Source organism: Equus quagga, chromosome 6 (assembly GCF_021613505.1).
Source record: "Equus quagga isolate Etosha38 chromosome 6, UCLA_HA_Equagga_1.0, whole genome shotgun sequence".
Classification (NCBI taxonomy): domain Eukaryota; kingdom Metazoa; phylum Chordata; class Mammalia; order Perissodactyla; family Equidae; genus Equus; species Equus quagga.
Genome location: NC_060272.1, coordinates 88,672,559 through 88,688,508, shown reverse-complemented (window position 1 = coordinate 88,688,508; position 15,950 = coordinate 88,672,559). Strand labels below are relative to the sequence as shown.

Below are 15,950 nucleotides of genomic sequence, written 5' to 3'. Positions count from 1 at the left end.
ATCTTGCATTATATTAGCTTCATGGCTAATTTGGCACATTTTCCCTCTTTTGTTTGCCCCTCCATCTGTTCAGATAAACATGGCCAGGTGCGCTACCTGCCTCGGGGGGAGTGTTGTGAGAGCTGTCCAGTGGACCACCACACTGCCAAGGGGCATGCCTGGGTGCCCAGCCCAGACAGCTGTGAGCTTTGCCTCAGTGAGTACATCAGCTCGTGATGCATGGGCAGCCACTTCATAGTGCCCACCAACCACACTTGCCAGAAGTTAGACTGTGGACCAGGTAAGGCTTCTCAGGGCCACTGCCCTGTACCGGGAGCTGGCATGAGGAGCTGGACTTCAAAGCTAGTTGTAGGGCATAGAGTTAAAACTTTGGTCTACATGCACCCAATCAAGCTAATCCATTCTATTAAATTAATAGAAACAGATAACAATGGTTGCGGCACATATATCCTCAAGCATGGCTTTGGGTTTCATAATTGCTCTACGATGTGCTTATAAATCAGCTACACACTCACGCATTTTCATAGCAATTAATGTGTCTCCACTCAGTTAAAGTGAATTGTGGAGCCAGCCCTGATGGCCTAATGGTTAAAGTGTGGTGTGCTCCACTTCACTGGCCCGGGTTCATTTCCAAGTCCTGGAAACACACCACCCATCTGTCGGTTGCCATCTTGTGGTGGTGGTTCACATAGAAGAACTAGAACGACTTACAGCTAGGATATATAACCATGCAGTGGGGTTTTGGGGAGGAAAACAAAGAGGAAGATTGGCAATAGATGTAAACTTAGAGTGAATCTTTACCTGCAAAAAAAAAGCATTGTTTTCCACTCCTCTCACTGTGTAGGTGAAGTCCAAGACTCAGACTATGACGAATGTGTGCCTTGTGAAAAAGGATGTCTGGGATGAAGCTTGGGTATGCCATCTTCCTTTATTGCTTAAAGAGTAGAAATAGTTCTGTCTTTTTCCACACATCCTCATACTGTCATGGCTTCAGCAGGGACTCTTGTCATAGTTGTCACCATCAGTGTCACCATCAACATCCATTAAGTGGGTTCACTCCCATGCAAACAGAGTCACAGTGGGAGATGGTCCCTTTTGAGTCAGTGGATAGGTCACTTCTCTTTGTGAAACTCAAGTTTAGGAAGGGACAGTGGCATTTTTTCCTCCAGCTGTTACCTAGATGGCAGGGTATATCTACAGCAACCATGTTACAGGGTATCTGGGACTCAGCCTCTCCTTGAGGTGACAAATTTGAAGATGATCAATGGTGGGAGAGAAATGAATTCAAGCAAAGAAACACCTAATGATTGTAACTCACTCCATATGTGAAACATAAAAGGTTGTCAGGAGTTTGGGGATCTTTCTTTGCAAAAATGACTCTGCTTCTTGGATCCTAAGACAATCCTTTGAGAAGAAAGAAATCTGGTGACAGTAGAGTTTGAAATCCCATCATACAAGGAAAAGCACTTGCCAGTCTTCCATGTGATTCTCTAAGTCAAACCATTGGCTCCTCGTTTCTCCCCTCTCTCACAGGTGGCTCTCCTGTGGTGGGTGGTGGGGACAGTCTGTACCACACAGCACCAATGGGTTGGATGTAAAATGAAAAGTAGGGAGGCCATCAAATTCCAAGATTTATCTTAATGTAAATTTATGCAAGAAATGGAAAATAATTAGTACTTGGTTCTATGGATTTTTGAAAGGAAACTCAACCTAAATTAAAGATGGATGGAATAATTTCTCTTTAGATAGTTTCCTTGAAGCCCTGTGATTGGTTAACCCATGCTTATAAAACTTTAATTTGCACACAAATCATGTGGGTGATTTGTTAAAACACAGATTATGATTCAATTTTGGTCAATTCATTGACTTTCATGGAAATGGATGGTTAGGAAAGAAATATACTGTGATTCTGCCAATTGAAGAATAATAGCCCAGTGCTGTGAATGTTTGTGGGAGAGAGTGGGGCAGACGGCCCACGATCATCTCCAGTGGTTCTCTATATAGAGATTCGTTTTATGTGTAGCTTTTCAAGACCTGGAGAATGGAAAGTTCTTTATTCTATGCTCTTACTCCTTTGAGCTAATAGTTAATTTAAATTCTCAGTTGAAAGAGGAATTAAAGCATTGGGTTTATTAAGACACATTTCTTGGATGAAATAAACTAATGTCATCTTGGGTTGTTTAAAACAAACTCGAAAAAAAGTGTTCCTGAGATTCTCTTCAGCCTGTTTAGAGCATGGCCTTGCATAGAGCACTGAGCTAAGCTAGCCAGAGTTCTGCCTTCAAGCTTCCTCTCTGTGTTCCTAAGTAGGCGGCAGTGTGTGAGGAAATGTGGCCCTAGCCTCCACAGGGACCCAGAGGTGGGAGAATGTGAGCCCTGCCACTGAGCCTGGGAAACCTTCACAGGCCTTGGCTGTGACAAGTGCAGCAGCTGCCGAGAAGGACTGCAGCTGCTGCAGGGGATCTGTGGGGGTCCAGCTCAGATCCAGGTGGAAGGAAAATTCTGGAATGGTATGTGCCTCCCAAGGAGAGATCCAGGTGACTAGCTGCCTTCCCTTCCTCCTTTCCCCTTTAAGCCTTGCCTTTGGGATCTCCAAGAGATGAAGGCTGGGCAGTGAAACAAAAATTTGGAGCAAGAATCAAGTTTGGGCCACTCCTGGGGCCTCTTTGACGCTCACAGTAGGAGAGGGTAGGAGGCTGTGGTTGGTTGGCATTTGGCCAGGAGAGAAAATCCAAGAGCAACTTACGATTGGTCTGGCCACTTAAGTTTCTTTTACCTGGGTGGAGTAGACCTTGGAGCATGTAGAGAGAGTCATATAGGGAAATGGCCAACTACTATTTTCTCTAAGATTTCAGAGTAGCTTCTATCACATTCATGTTCCTCTTTATTATGATAATGGAAAATGTTACTGGTAGGATCAGCTTTTCCAGTTAGACAAGAAAAAGCTGCTCTGAAGGATTGGAACTGAAGTGAAAACAGCTGCCCTTTCTGGCTGGGTGATTAGAACTTGTCATCATGCAAGCTTGCCTTTTAAAAGTTGCCCTCTCCAGCTGCAGATGAGGAAGGGGAGGGCTTGAGAGGGGGAAGGAGGGAGGAAAGTGCCAGAGCCTGGAATCTAACAGTAAGATTGCGCCTATTCATTCCGACCTGAGTCTGCACAATTTGTCCCCTCTCCCTGGAGCCTGGGTCACAGGCTTCCTTGCAAGGTAATTACAAACTGTTGGGGTCCTCTCCTTGTCTGAGGTGGGTAAAAACAAAATCATTTTCCTGCTGGAAAAATCTGACTCACATTCTATGCAGGACTCTCAGGAAAACAAGAGATGCTCTCTGTTTAATTTTGAGGCAAGGATTTGAGAAAAAGGTAATTTCAGTGCAGAAGCCAGGGCAGCTGAAAGGAGGTCTGCTCAGGGGGCATCTTCTAAGGGCTGGAGAGAGAGAGATCTGAGGCGGGAGAAAAGGCTCTTGCTGGGTCTCAGAGGAAGGATGTCACGGCTGCTGTCCACTGAGATAGTGTAGCATGTGCGACTGAAAGGAAGAACAGCTCAGAGACGGTCACAGACGCAGCAGCCAAAGGACACAGAGAACAAGGGGCTGATTTCAGAGGCAAAGTCAGGAAGAAAGCCATTCAATCCAGATTGGGACACTTCCGTGAATTGTAGCTGAACCAAAATGCTGAAATGAGTTTGTCTGGCATTCAGGCATTTGAGGGGCAGCCAGGAGGACAAAAGTCTGGTGCTCTGTTTCTAGCTCAGAACACGTGCATTTTATCTGGCGTCCAGATGATGAAAAGGTCCAGGGAGCCAAGAGTCAGAGCAGACTTGATTCCCAAGTGATTACAGGTCCCTTCCAACGGGACTCCGCACGTCGCAAGCAGAAATCAGGCTGTGATTGTTCCCCTTTGTCAGAGCACCACACCCTCCCCTCTGCATTTTCTGCTATCAAAAATCAACAACAACAAATACACACATAGACACAGAGAGGAGACTGGTGGTTACCAGAGTGGGGGAGGGGAGGGCAAAAGGGATAAAAGGACACATGTGTTTGGTGACGGACGGCAATTAGACTTTGGGTGAGGAACACGGTGTAGTCTACACAGAAGCAGAAATATAATCATGTGCACCTGAAATTTATATAATGTTATAAACCTATGTTACCTTGATAAAATTTAATTAAGTAAATAAAAAAGGAACATTTTTGAAGAGAGGAAGGATTAGTCAACTTGGGGATTTTACACTAATAAGGGATTCTGGGAGCAGATGGGAATGTTTCTCATGGCTGGACAAACACAATCAAGTCCATGATGAGGGTGCACTTTTCCATTCCCGTGATCCAGGAAACAAGACACACAGGCTGTTAACACAGAGAACAGGCTGTTGCTTCACTGAGCAGGGTAAGGCCATAGCTCAGCTTCCTCCGCACAGTTTAGGCATCCCTCAAATGGACAGTGAATGGGACTCACACTCCATAAGGCCCTGGGAGGATGGGAGCCGTCCCCGCATCTTTTCCCTGATGTTTTTCCTTAAAAACAAGGTTGAGAGTGTGGTAGGAGAGCGGAGGGTTCCAGAGAACAAGCAATAAAGGGCTACACCCTGAAGAGGATGGAAAGCAGATTGCAGTCCTCCTGGGTCTAGAGGGGCACAGACAAACCACAGAGTGTTTATGAGAGAAGGTGGCTGCCTGGGTGGTACCAGCAAGGCTTTGTTGCTGTTTCTTTCAACACAGATTCAGATTCAGGTTGGAAGGTGAGATGGGAGGTTCATTCCTTCACCCAGTGAAGTACAGCAAAAAAGATGGCTCTCGCACCCACAGACCGTGACCCACCCCATGAGTCTAGTCAGCACGTGCTGGGGAAACACTCTTGAAATAAAATCCAACCAGAGTTCACTGACCCCTCTTCCAATAAGGTGGCCAATCACGAGGAGGGTGGCAATGATGAGAGGCCACCATTCTGTCAGCTACCAGTAGAGTGGGAGTTCCTCCTACCCTGTCCAGGACGGAGATTTCCCTACACGTCAGCCCACGCCTGGAAATCCTCCAGCCAAGATCCAGTAATCGCCAAAGATGGCTGTTCAACTTTCTGTTCTTCCCACCACCAGAAAGTCGTGCACAAAAGTATAGACCATGCCCAGACCCCTGCCCCAGTCACTAAGATATTGTGACGATTACTTAAGCCAGTGTCCCTACATGGCAGTGACAGAAACAGTGTTAAACAGGCTGCGATGGCTTCAGCAGGGCCTCAGGCATCACATGGAGCCACCATGGGTGGAAATGTTCAGTGGGGCAGACCACGGGCCTTGAACAAAGATAATGGCTCCAGCTGGTTTCCTGAAACCACTACTGGGAAGGGAAACTGTTTACTCGATTACTCTTCAGTCATTTGGATTTTCTCAAGTGGGTTCCCCCTCGTAGTGCTGGAAAGTCCTAGGAATAATTCCTGCACATTTCCCCACCCACCTATTTCCATCACTGCTTGAAACCATGTTTGTGCAGGCTCTAATTACACAATCTGTGGATAGTCTAATCTACGAAGGGCAGACTTGATGAATTAACATTTTTCTTTGACCACATCCTACAATTTATCACTAGCCTGTCTTTTGATCTCAATTCCTATGCTCTGAGAATGACTGGAATCTCAGAGTCAGTCACACACATGGAAAGCCACTCACGTGTGGGAAGGAAATTCTCAACAGTGCAGAGATATGTTGCCTGATAGTAACTGAAGTTTAGAGAACTTTAAAGGTGTCATGAAAATCTGAGTTTTAGGACTTTCTGGATGTCTACAGTTGCCTCGCTTAACGTAGAAATGAGATCATCATTTTACTTAATTAATCACTCAGAACTCAGAGTGCAGAAAACACACATCTCTGGGGAAGTAAGTAATTGAACCTTTGCCCCATGGTATGAAGGATCCATGTGTGTCCACGTGCCCCGATTGTTACATATCCAAGAATTTTATAAGCAGGTTGTTTAAACCATTGACAGCTTGAAATCAGCGATGATGAGAGTATTTAGACCATGGGAACTGGCAAACACTCCAGATCCACTTTTTGCTTTGCTTTGTTTTCCAAAAAGCCATTTTACCAGCACCCCACTGCTTTGGCCTCTACCAAACTATTTTAAAATCCACCTTAATTACTGAAACATCTCTCTAGTGGATGTAGGCTTTAGAATTAGGCCCACCTGAGCTCAAATCCTGGCTCTGTTCTTTACCAGCTGTGTGACCTTGAACAAGTTACTCATCATCTCTGAGCCGCAGTTTCCTCATCTATAAAATGAGAAGGTGAAACTACCTCACACAAGATCATTTTGAGAATTACATGAGAGAACACATGTAGAGCTCCCAGCACATAATATGACACAATCAAAGTTAATCTGTTCCCTAACCCTTTACCTGGTCCAGTTTCACCACAGGAAACACGGGATCACTTTCAAAACAGCCTCCCTAGCTCATAAGAGAAGGTAGTGTGGGACCTAGAGAGTAATACACATCTGGAAGAGACAATCCCAGGAGGAAGGCAGCTGGGTCAGTTAATGGTCAGTTGGGATGCCCGCTAGTCAGGCAGGGTCCTGACTCAACCAAGAGTGTGTACTTGTGAAGATGCTGACAGCTCTATTTATAATAACAAACAAAAAGGGAGGGGAGCAATCTAAAAATATAATGAAAGAAAAATCAAGTTATACTTCATGTAAATAAATGTACAAACCATTTAAAATAATGTTTACAAAGAATTTTAATGATTAGAGACAATGCCTATAAGATCTGTAACATTAAATGCAAAATGTAGGGTTGCTATAACATATGTAGAAGACGTAAATGATTACACACATACACACACATATGTAATTATACTCACATTCGATATAAAGATGGGAAATCTATGTAAAAAATATACACACAAGATATTTCTGGGTCGTAAAATTATCTGCAAATGTTTGTCTTCTTCTCTATCCTTTGTGCATTAAAAAAATAATACTTTATTTTTTTTAATAAGAAAGAACCTGTGCCCACTGCAAGCCCATCTTGGGTGAAGAGCCCCCTGCAGGAGCCACCAAGGTGGAAATTTCAAGTCACAGGAGCTCACAGGGCCAGAGGGAGGAGAAGGCCGTCACAGCCAATCAGGAGTCTCTGGGATCAGAATCCAAGCCAAGAAGCTGGGCAGTGAGGAGCATGTGGGGATGCAGGAGTCGTGAGAGAGAGATGGAGAGAGGAGGGGACCAGGGCATAAAATATCAGCGGGCACCTGAGGGAAAAGACTGGGAGGAAATTCAGCATGGAGACTTCCAGAACATTTAAGGACGTTCCTGAGGTGCCAAGTGGTTTTCCTGGGAGAGGCTATCAGGGAAAGCCTGTGTCCTGGCATCTGTAAGAGCAGGCTGAGAAAGCACCTTTCGTCTTCCCAGTCAGGGCAGGATTATCTGAAATAGCAAAGACTGGAAACAACCAAACGGCCACCAACAGGAGAGGAGCAAAATGAAGCAAGATACATCCATAGAGCGGGTACTGTGGAGCCATCTGAAGGAACAAGGAGGTTCTTTATGGACTGATGGAGAAAGGTCTGCTGGGGCCCCGCCCATGGCCTAACGGTTAAGTTCCTGCACTCCCCCAGGATTTGCCGGTTTGAATCCTGGGGGCAGACATGGCACCGCTCACCAGGTCATGCTGAGGCGGTGTCCCACACAGCACACCCAGAGGCACTCACAACTAGAATATACAACTACGTCCTGGGGAGCTTTGGGGAGAAGAAGACAAAAAAAAAAAGGAATGGTCTTCAAAATATATTGAGTTACCAAAAAAGGCGGGGGGGGGGGGGGGGAACGTGGTAAACAGCGTGAATAGGTACAGTTTGTATAAAAAGGGTGGAGAAGGGATTGGGAGGGAGCTTCACAGTATATGCCTTTTCTACATTTTTAACTACGTGAGCATTGCTTATTTAATAAAAAATTTAAAAGAATCCCTGCTTTATATGGTTGAGTTATAGTTAACTTTTGGAGGACGGACACTATATTTTCTTGGCCAAAGTAATTTTTTTGAGGTCCTGTCCAGTTTAGAATTTCTGGTGTAGAAAAAAGGAGAAGCTATGCTAAAGGTCAGACTTTACATGTTGAGATTAAGCCACTCATCTTTTACGACAGACTGTTGAGGATGACCTTGTCCACCGTCCACGCCCAACTGCTGTTAATTGTGTACAGAGCACCCTCTAGTGGAAACATGAGGACATTACAGGATTTTATACCAAGGGTGTCTCGGAAAATAAATCAACAGAACGTGAGATACAGGTAATTATAAATACATGTGTATAGGAAGGTATATGCATTTATTTTACACAAATATGAGAAAATGAATGAAAATATATTTTTAAATATAACATCTTAGTATAAAAGTGAAAAAATCAAAAGAAAATCAACCCATGGCCTGGATATATACTAAAGATTTTCAAGGTGCTCAATGTCTGATGAATATTATCTCGTTATTATTCTCTGAATAACTGCTGTCAGCCATTAAGAATCTTTTTTGTCCAGATTCACTGAGATATAATTGGAATATAAAAATGTGCAGGTTTAACGTGCGGAACATGATGATTTGATAGACGTATGTACTGCAAAATGATCACACAATAAGGTCAGTCCACATCCATCATGTCCTGAGTTAACTTCTGTGTGTGTGGTGAGGACGTTTAGGATCCACTCTCTCAGCAACTTCAAGTATCCAAGACAGTGTTGTCAACTGTAGTCACCATGCTGTACGTACTTCCCCAGAACTTGTGCATCTCACACCTGGACACTTGGCCCCTCTGACCACCTCCACCCACCCCACCCCCACCCCAGTCCTGGCAACCACCAATCCACTCTGATTCTGTGAGTTTCATTTTTTCTAGATTCCACATGTAAGTAAGGTCATACAGTATATGTCTTTCTCTGACTGGCTTATTTCACCCAGTACAATGCCCTTAAGGCTCCTCCATGTTCTCACAAAAGGCAGGATTTCCTTCTTGTTTATTGCTGAATAATATTCCATTGCATTATGTATACACATTATCTTTGTCCATGCATCCATTGATGGACACATGTTATTTCCATGTCTTGGCTATTGTACATAACGTTGCAGTGAACATGGGGACTCAGATATCCATAGTGATTTCATTTCCTTCAGATATATTCCCAGAAGTGGGACTACTGGATCAATGGAGTTCTATTTTTAATATTTTTTATAAGGAAGATTGACCCAGAGCTAACAGCCATTGCAATCTTCCACTTTTTGCTTGAGGAAGATTGTTGTTGAACTAACATCTTTGCCAAGATTCCTCTATTTTGTATATGGGATGCTGCCTCAGCATGGCTTGATGAGCAGTGCATAGGTCCATGGCTGGGATCTGAACCTATGATCTCTGAGCTGCCAAAGCAGAGTGTGCTAACTTAACGACTACACCACCAGGCTAGCCTCCTACTTTTAACTTTTTGAGGAGCCTGCATACTGTTTTCCATAGTGCCTGCCTCAGTTTACATTCCCACCAACAGTGCACCAGAGTTTCCTTTTCTCCACATCCTCGCCAGCACTTGTTATCTCTTGCCTTTTTGATAAGAGCCATTCTGACAGGTGTGAGATGAGATCTTATTGTGGTTTTGACTTGCATTTCCCTGATGACTAGTGAGGACTGATGTTGGCAATAGACTTGTTGCTTATCTCTCTGCTGCCTTCTCTCTTGGGTTAAGTGAACTTCTCAGGTTAAAAAGGCCTTCAGGGAAAGACTCCCTCATGTCAGGAGTCATGCAGACCACTTTTGTGACAATCCCCTGAGTAGCATTGCTCTGCACAAGCTAGCTGAGCTCTTATCAGATCCCCCCAGGGAGAGTACATCAGTCAGTCAGTCTACTGGAAAACCAGGGCAAATGTTTGTCCTCAAACTAGGAAAAAAACTGCCATTCAGCATGGTAGTATGGACAATCATTTCTCTCTCTCTCTCTATGTCTATTGATCTCTATCATCTGCATCTATCTACATCTGTATCTGTATCTACCTACCTTTGAATCTAGTTTTCTCTGTAGCAAGGCTCTGTAGCTCATTAACCGTGAGCGCCATCATAGAAACCAAGCAATACTTTCAGGTGCCACTCCAGGTGTGGAACAGAGGAAAGAGAGAGTCATTGTAAGTCGAGTATAGAAGCATCTTTATGTAAGGGGTTTGCAGGACTCTATCTAGTCTCATCACATGTTCCTATCACGGTGGCTACACTCTCTGAGAAACACAGGGACCCAAACACTGACCTATAATAAAAACTGGTTTTCAAGGGACCAAAACAAAAAAGATAAGAAATGTTTCTTATCTAAAAGCATGATGGACTTAGTGATTGACTTGGCCACAGAATTTGTTAGGGTCTCTGGGTAGCTGACATTTCTAGAGTTCCATTGTTCTCTTAAAGCGCATTAGGTGAAATGAGAGGACATAAGGTGGAGAATCCAGGTGGCGATTAACAGTCTACTTGTTATTTGTTTCTTCATTTCTGATACTGAATTTAAGGGAGGGAAAAAAGCCAGAGCAACAACTTAAGAGCTCAATGAATTAATTGCTTTGTTATCTATGAAAATAAAACATCAGAGATAACAACTTCCTTGAGTTAGAGGGATATTTTATTAACATGGTACATTGACATTAAGAATTAAGAATGTTATATTCCTTCTACAATAAGAAGTTAAGGTTGTTATATATGAAACTTGTGGTAACCACAGACCAAAAACCGACAAGAGATACACAAAAATTAAAGAGAAGGGAATCCAAAAGTCATCAGATCACAATGGAAAAGAGCAAGAGAAGAAAGGAACACAAAAGAATTACAAAAACATGCAGTGCTCCCTGCCATGCTTTTCTGAACAGATGGAGGGACAACAAAAAGAGGGAAAATATACCTAATTAACCATGAAGCTAAAATAACCCAGATTATTTTATTTAAAAAAGATGTAACTGAGTGCTTTGGCTCCTTGGGAACCAAGAGTGTAAGAATGGATTTAATGAAAAAGACAATATCTATACTCTTTTAGTTGAATAGGGAATCATTTTCCAATATTTTATATATTTGAGAGAACAGCGACTACCCTCTAGGATGTCACCGCAAAAGCACGAACCACGCCCTGCGGATAACTCAAGTCAGAATGAGGGTGACTTTCCCAAGGGCTCTTTTCCATGACTGTGGAAGCTTGTAGACTTCGGGGCTACAGAGAGCCCATGACAATAAACAAATGCTCACTGATAGACAAGTTTTTACGACAGAACAATCTTTTAGACTGATTCTGAATTTTGTTCTCAAAAGCACACCTTCGTGTTAACTAAGGCCTGAATTTTTCTTGCTTTATGTCACATGAAGACACATTGCTCTGTTAGACTGTAAACTCCTTGAAGGTAAGTATCGTGTTATCATTTATTGCATTTTCCATGGCAAATATTTATAGAACTCGTACATGGGAGCAGCACAATGAATTTTTTGAAGATAATGGATTAGACACATTCTTTCCAGCAGAAGGTACAGAAGAAGGGTCAAAGCATCTATGTGTGGATTGTCCGAGTAGCCGTAGGATGCCTAGAACATTTCAGACATGTGTTTAGCATTCAACCTACTTCTTAATTTTGTCCTGTGTATGAATATTGAGCGTGTTCTAAATGTGGAAGGGATCTTAGATGCCGTCTTGTCTATGCTCCCCTTTCTACCAACGAGGAGAGACTTAAAGAAGGGAAGTGACTGGTTTCACGTAGATATACTTTATTCACATAAGAAATACAAAGAAATAATTTTAACTTATACAAAGAAATGTGTTTTCCCCAATTTATCTTTAAATGCATGATACTCTCAATTTGTTCTTCATTTTTCTGGGTTTTATGCAAGCAATTCTAAAAATAAATAATTCTCCTCCACCCGCAAAACCATGTAAGTATGATGACAGTGGTAACTGACAGCCTCTGGATTAGGGAGACAACTGGGAGGGGTAGGGACTGTGGAGAAAAGGAGAGCAGCCGCCTCTGGTGTCCAATCAACCATTTGGAGCATGTAGGCCCAGTTGCAGATCTTCCAAGTTTTCAAGAGAAACAAAAACAAAGGTTTTTATACGAAATTTCCCAATTTGTAAATTTGGTTTGAAATTTAAAAGTATTGTGTAGTTCAAATAAAATATGAGTCTGTCCCACATGAGGTCAAACTGGGGGACAGGCATATGAGGGACACTGGAGAGGAGTCCAGGGTCAAACCACAGAGAACATTTGAGATCATGGAATATAATCCAATGACAGCAGAAACATTTACGTTGTTAAAACTGGAACAGAAAAGGTCATATGTGTGTTTTGAGATGATTCCTTTGTTCCCACAGGGCTCTGACAACTTCTAAATGGCATAGCTCAGGCCTGAGGAGACGCAGACACAGCCTCTATTACGATATTTCTCTTAAAGACTGAATGTGTCTGCCTTAATTCTCTAGCTTTTCACTTTCACCTCAACCAGTCTTAGCTTTACTGTCCACCTCGTGTCTGCATCACGTTTGCTTGCCCTTTCTTTCTCCTTCTCTGGAAAGACAGCTCTTAGCTTCCCTCTCATCTCCTCAGGGGCCACGAGTCTGTGTCCACAATAATGTGAACTTGTGTCCTGACAACAGGCAGAAACGTCAAGGTTGTACACACTCTCTAATGAACAGCTGTCCAATCGCAACCCCTCGTCCCCAGAGATGAAGCTCTGAGTCAAACCAAATACACTTCAGCGGGAGAACAGGTTTCAAGCAAGGAAGGACGAGCAGTTGGAAGGCTCATTTCCTCGGCATCCTTGGCAGGTGTAGAGGCATGGATGGCATGGGCTCTTCAATTCAAATTTTCCTGAGGGACAGTTCAAAACGCAGTGGGCATCATCAAAAATCCTGGGGGAAAGGTGGACTTTTTGAGTTTGTAAGGGTGACTTTCTGGAATGGCCTTAAGTATAAAAACGTGGTGCTCGTGTTTTGCTGCGCAGACTTGGTTTCATTGTTCCAGGATCAAGGTGAGTGCCTGGGACTGACCATCCTAGAACATTTGGAATATTAGTCACATGCCCATCCTTAGTCCAAGGTTTGCACCCACCAGCAGGCCTGCCAGAACCGGCTGGGGATGCAGTCCTAATTCTGGATGCAGACAGCTAACTGGTGCCTGCGGGGACTGAGCCCATACTGTAGGCCGCAGCCACACCCAGCGACAGGCAGATGGAGGCCTGTGATGTTTCAAGACACTGAATGGGCTTTTGAATCCAGGGGCCTTGGAGAAAATTCTTCCTTTAGTTGTCAGCAAGCCTGCACTTTGCAAGGGCAGTGTCAACTCCAAGGGCTCTTGAAGGGTAGAAGGAAGCAGCATCCTGTAGCTTAGGCACTACTTATAAGCCTGGCCTTTGCATTGGCAAGTAATCAATGAACTCTGATTTTGAGTGTCATTTTTGCTAGTGTTTCCTGATGTGTAGGGTACCACGGTCTTTATTTACTGACCACACTTGCAATCACTTATAAGTGTACCATAGATGAGTTAAAACAAGGGCTTCGAAAACCTTTGGTTTTATACACATACTATATCTATGACAATGCCGTTGTGAGTATTTTCATAGTCTGGCTTCTTTTTTACTCTTTCAAAGTAATACCAAGAGCAAATGTGATTAAATAAATTGTATCCAAGAATTTTGCTCAGAAAAATACCAACTGCTTACCAAGTGCAAGAGTCAGATAGGTAACGTGAATAGATGGATGAGCTGGGGACTACACCCCCGGAGTTCCTAATTCAGTAGGTCCTGGGGGGAGAAAGCTGGGAATTTGTAGTTTTGACAAGTTCCTGGGTGTTGCTCACACTGCTGGTCCAGAGAACACACGGTGAGAACCACTGCTCCACCTTCTGTGCCCTGACAGTCTGGATTACTGTGGAATTCCCTAAATGATTCCTGAGTGATGCAGCTGGTGCCAAATTGGTGTCTCCTAGAGCTTCCTTAGGGTAGTAGTTACTCTATCAGTTGAGAGGTTAACTGAGCATTTAGCACCCACGTGCCCCCAAGGGCATATGCTGGCATCCAGGCCTGGGAGAGCTGAGGCCTGCAGACAAAGGCAGGGCTTCCTTCTCTCTCTCCACTCAGGCCAGACATCACACGGAAGCCCGGGTGTGGGCTTTGAGCAGCTTCGTACTGGGGTGCCCCTGGCCGGGCCTAACCTTACTGTTTCCATAGCTAGAGCCAGCCCTAAACTGGGGAGAGGCATCTCAGTCCCAGGTCTGGAGGAAGTGGGGTGGGGAAGGCGTCCTGGAGAGTGTGCTGCTTGCAGTCTTCCATCTCCTTCCCTCCTGAAAGTCCGTGTCATTTTCACCTGCTGGAGACAGAATGGGGTTAAAACCAACAGAATAAGACAGAAGGTCACCGCATTCGTGGAATCTCAGGCCCTCAGGTTCTGGTCACCACACCCAGTACCGCTGGAGGGCACAATCCTTTTGGCCCCTGCAGAGCATGAAGTCCCTGCCCTGACAGACACGCCCATCTGGCTGTCCGTGAAGACAGATCCCTGCTCCGTGGCGGATAATGAGCAGACTGTGTGTCCAGCCCTGACTCTTACCTTGATGGCGCTAATGCCAAGTGGGAACATCCTGGCCCCACCCTGGCTCTGGCTCCTGAGCTAGAACATTTTTCAAGGAATAAGTGGGATGTGGCTAATTAAAAAAACAAAAACTTCCCTTTAAGAAAAACTGTTAAGAGCTTTCCAAGGTAAACAGGGAAGCTACTGGATGTTCTGCTGAAAGAGAATGGGGCATGTTTATTTGTGAGGGTTCATTTTCTTGCTAAATTCCATTGAAAGGTGGATGGAAAGTACATCATCCTTTTGTCCTTTACAGAAAGAGATGGCAGACTGGTTTGGGGGGGAGATTATTTCTCTCTCGAGAGGCAATCTGGAACTCTCAATGATGGGAACATTTAAAACCATTCAGAAACCTGGGGTGGGCGGGGGCGAAGCAGCTGGTGTGATACCTCAGTGTTTCTGTAGGGAAGGCGCCGCCCTTCTCACTTGAGTGCCTCATTTTAAGAAAGTACAAGCTCATAATTGACCTTTAAACCACCTCCCTCCACCTCTACCCTAAGGAAAGCACAGGGGACATACCGTGTTTTTGTAAGAACACTATTCGTTGTAAACATCGAAAGATAGGGAAAAGAGTCGTGCTTAAGTGGAGGCAGTGAATTACGTTGTCCCTTGCCCTCCCATCCCCCTCGAGAAAAACAGCTAAGGAACTTGAAGAAAAGTACCATTTCAGGTGGCACAGATTTCCACCAACACCAACAAATCTTCCCTAGGGGAGGAGAATAGATGCCTTGCTCTGGCTCCGTGGGCTGATGAAAAGTTTCTTTAAAGCCAATTCAAGCCACCTCTGGGCCAGCAGTCATCCAACTTGTGGATTCTGAGACACTCAGACAAGCTAATCTCTACAGGGGAAGCACTTCTGTCCCCATTCACTCGTGCTCTTGGCCTTTCCATAGGCAGTGAACCACTCCAGGTCCAATGAGGTTCATGAGAAGTAAGGTGGCAGCAAAATCAAATGCTAAAGAGCTGGGCAGGGGTGATGTTGTCAACATTGGCACTGAATATTCCAGAAGCCCCAGCGTGTGTGTGTGTGTGTGTGTGTGTGTGATGTGAACTAGAACAGAAGAGATGCAAGTCAGGGTTAGCTGGTCCTCTGCGCTGATGGGTGGCTGGCCCCCCTAAAGCCATCACAAGCACACTTGATGTAATTTCTTGGTACTTTAATGTTGTAACAGAATGAAATCCAGCAAAAAGTCTTTTTTTCCTGAATTCCTTGAAACAGATCACATAAAACATTTGAGGATGGGTCAGAACAGAGGTAACTTTTAGAAGCTTTTCATTAGTTCATTGACTCGAACTCCTCAGGACTGGGTCGGGGAATTAGCTTGGGCAACGAGGACCACGGCGTT

At 44.3% G+C, this 15,950-nt stretch overlaps 1 pseudogene; it reads left to right on the top strand.

Annotated features, from left to right (window-relative positions):
* Positions 1 to 219: 219 nt before the first annotated feature.
* LOC124240765 (dual specificity protein phosphatase 5-like) overlaps positions 220 to 15,950 on the top strand; it is a 44,305-nt pseudogene continuing 28,574 nt past the window's right edge.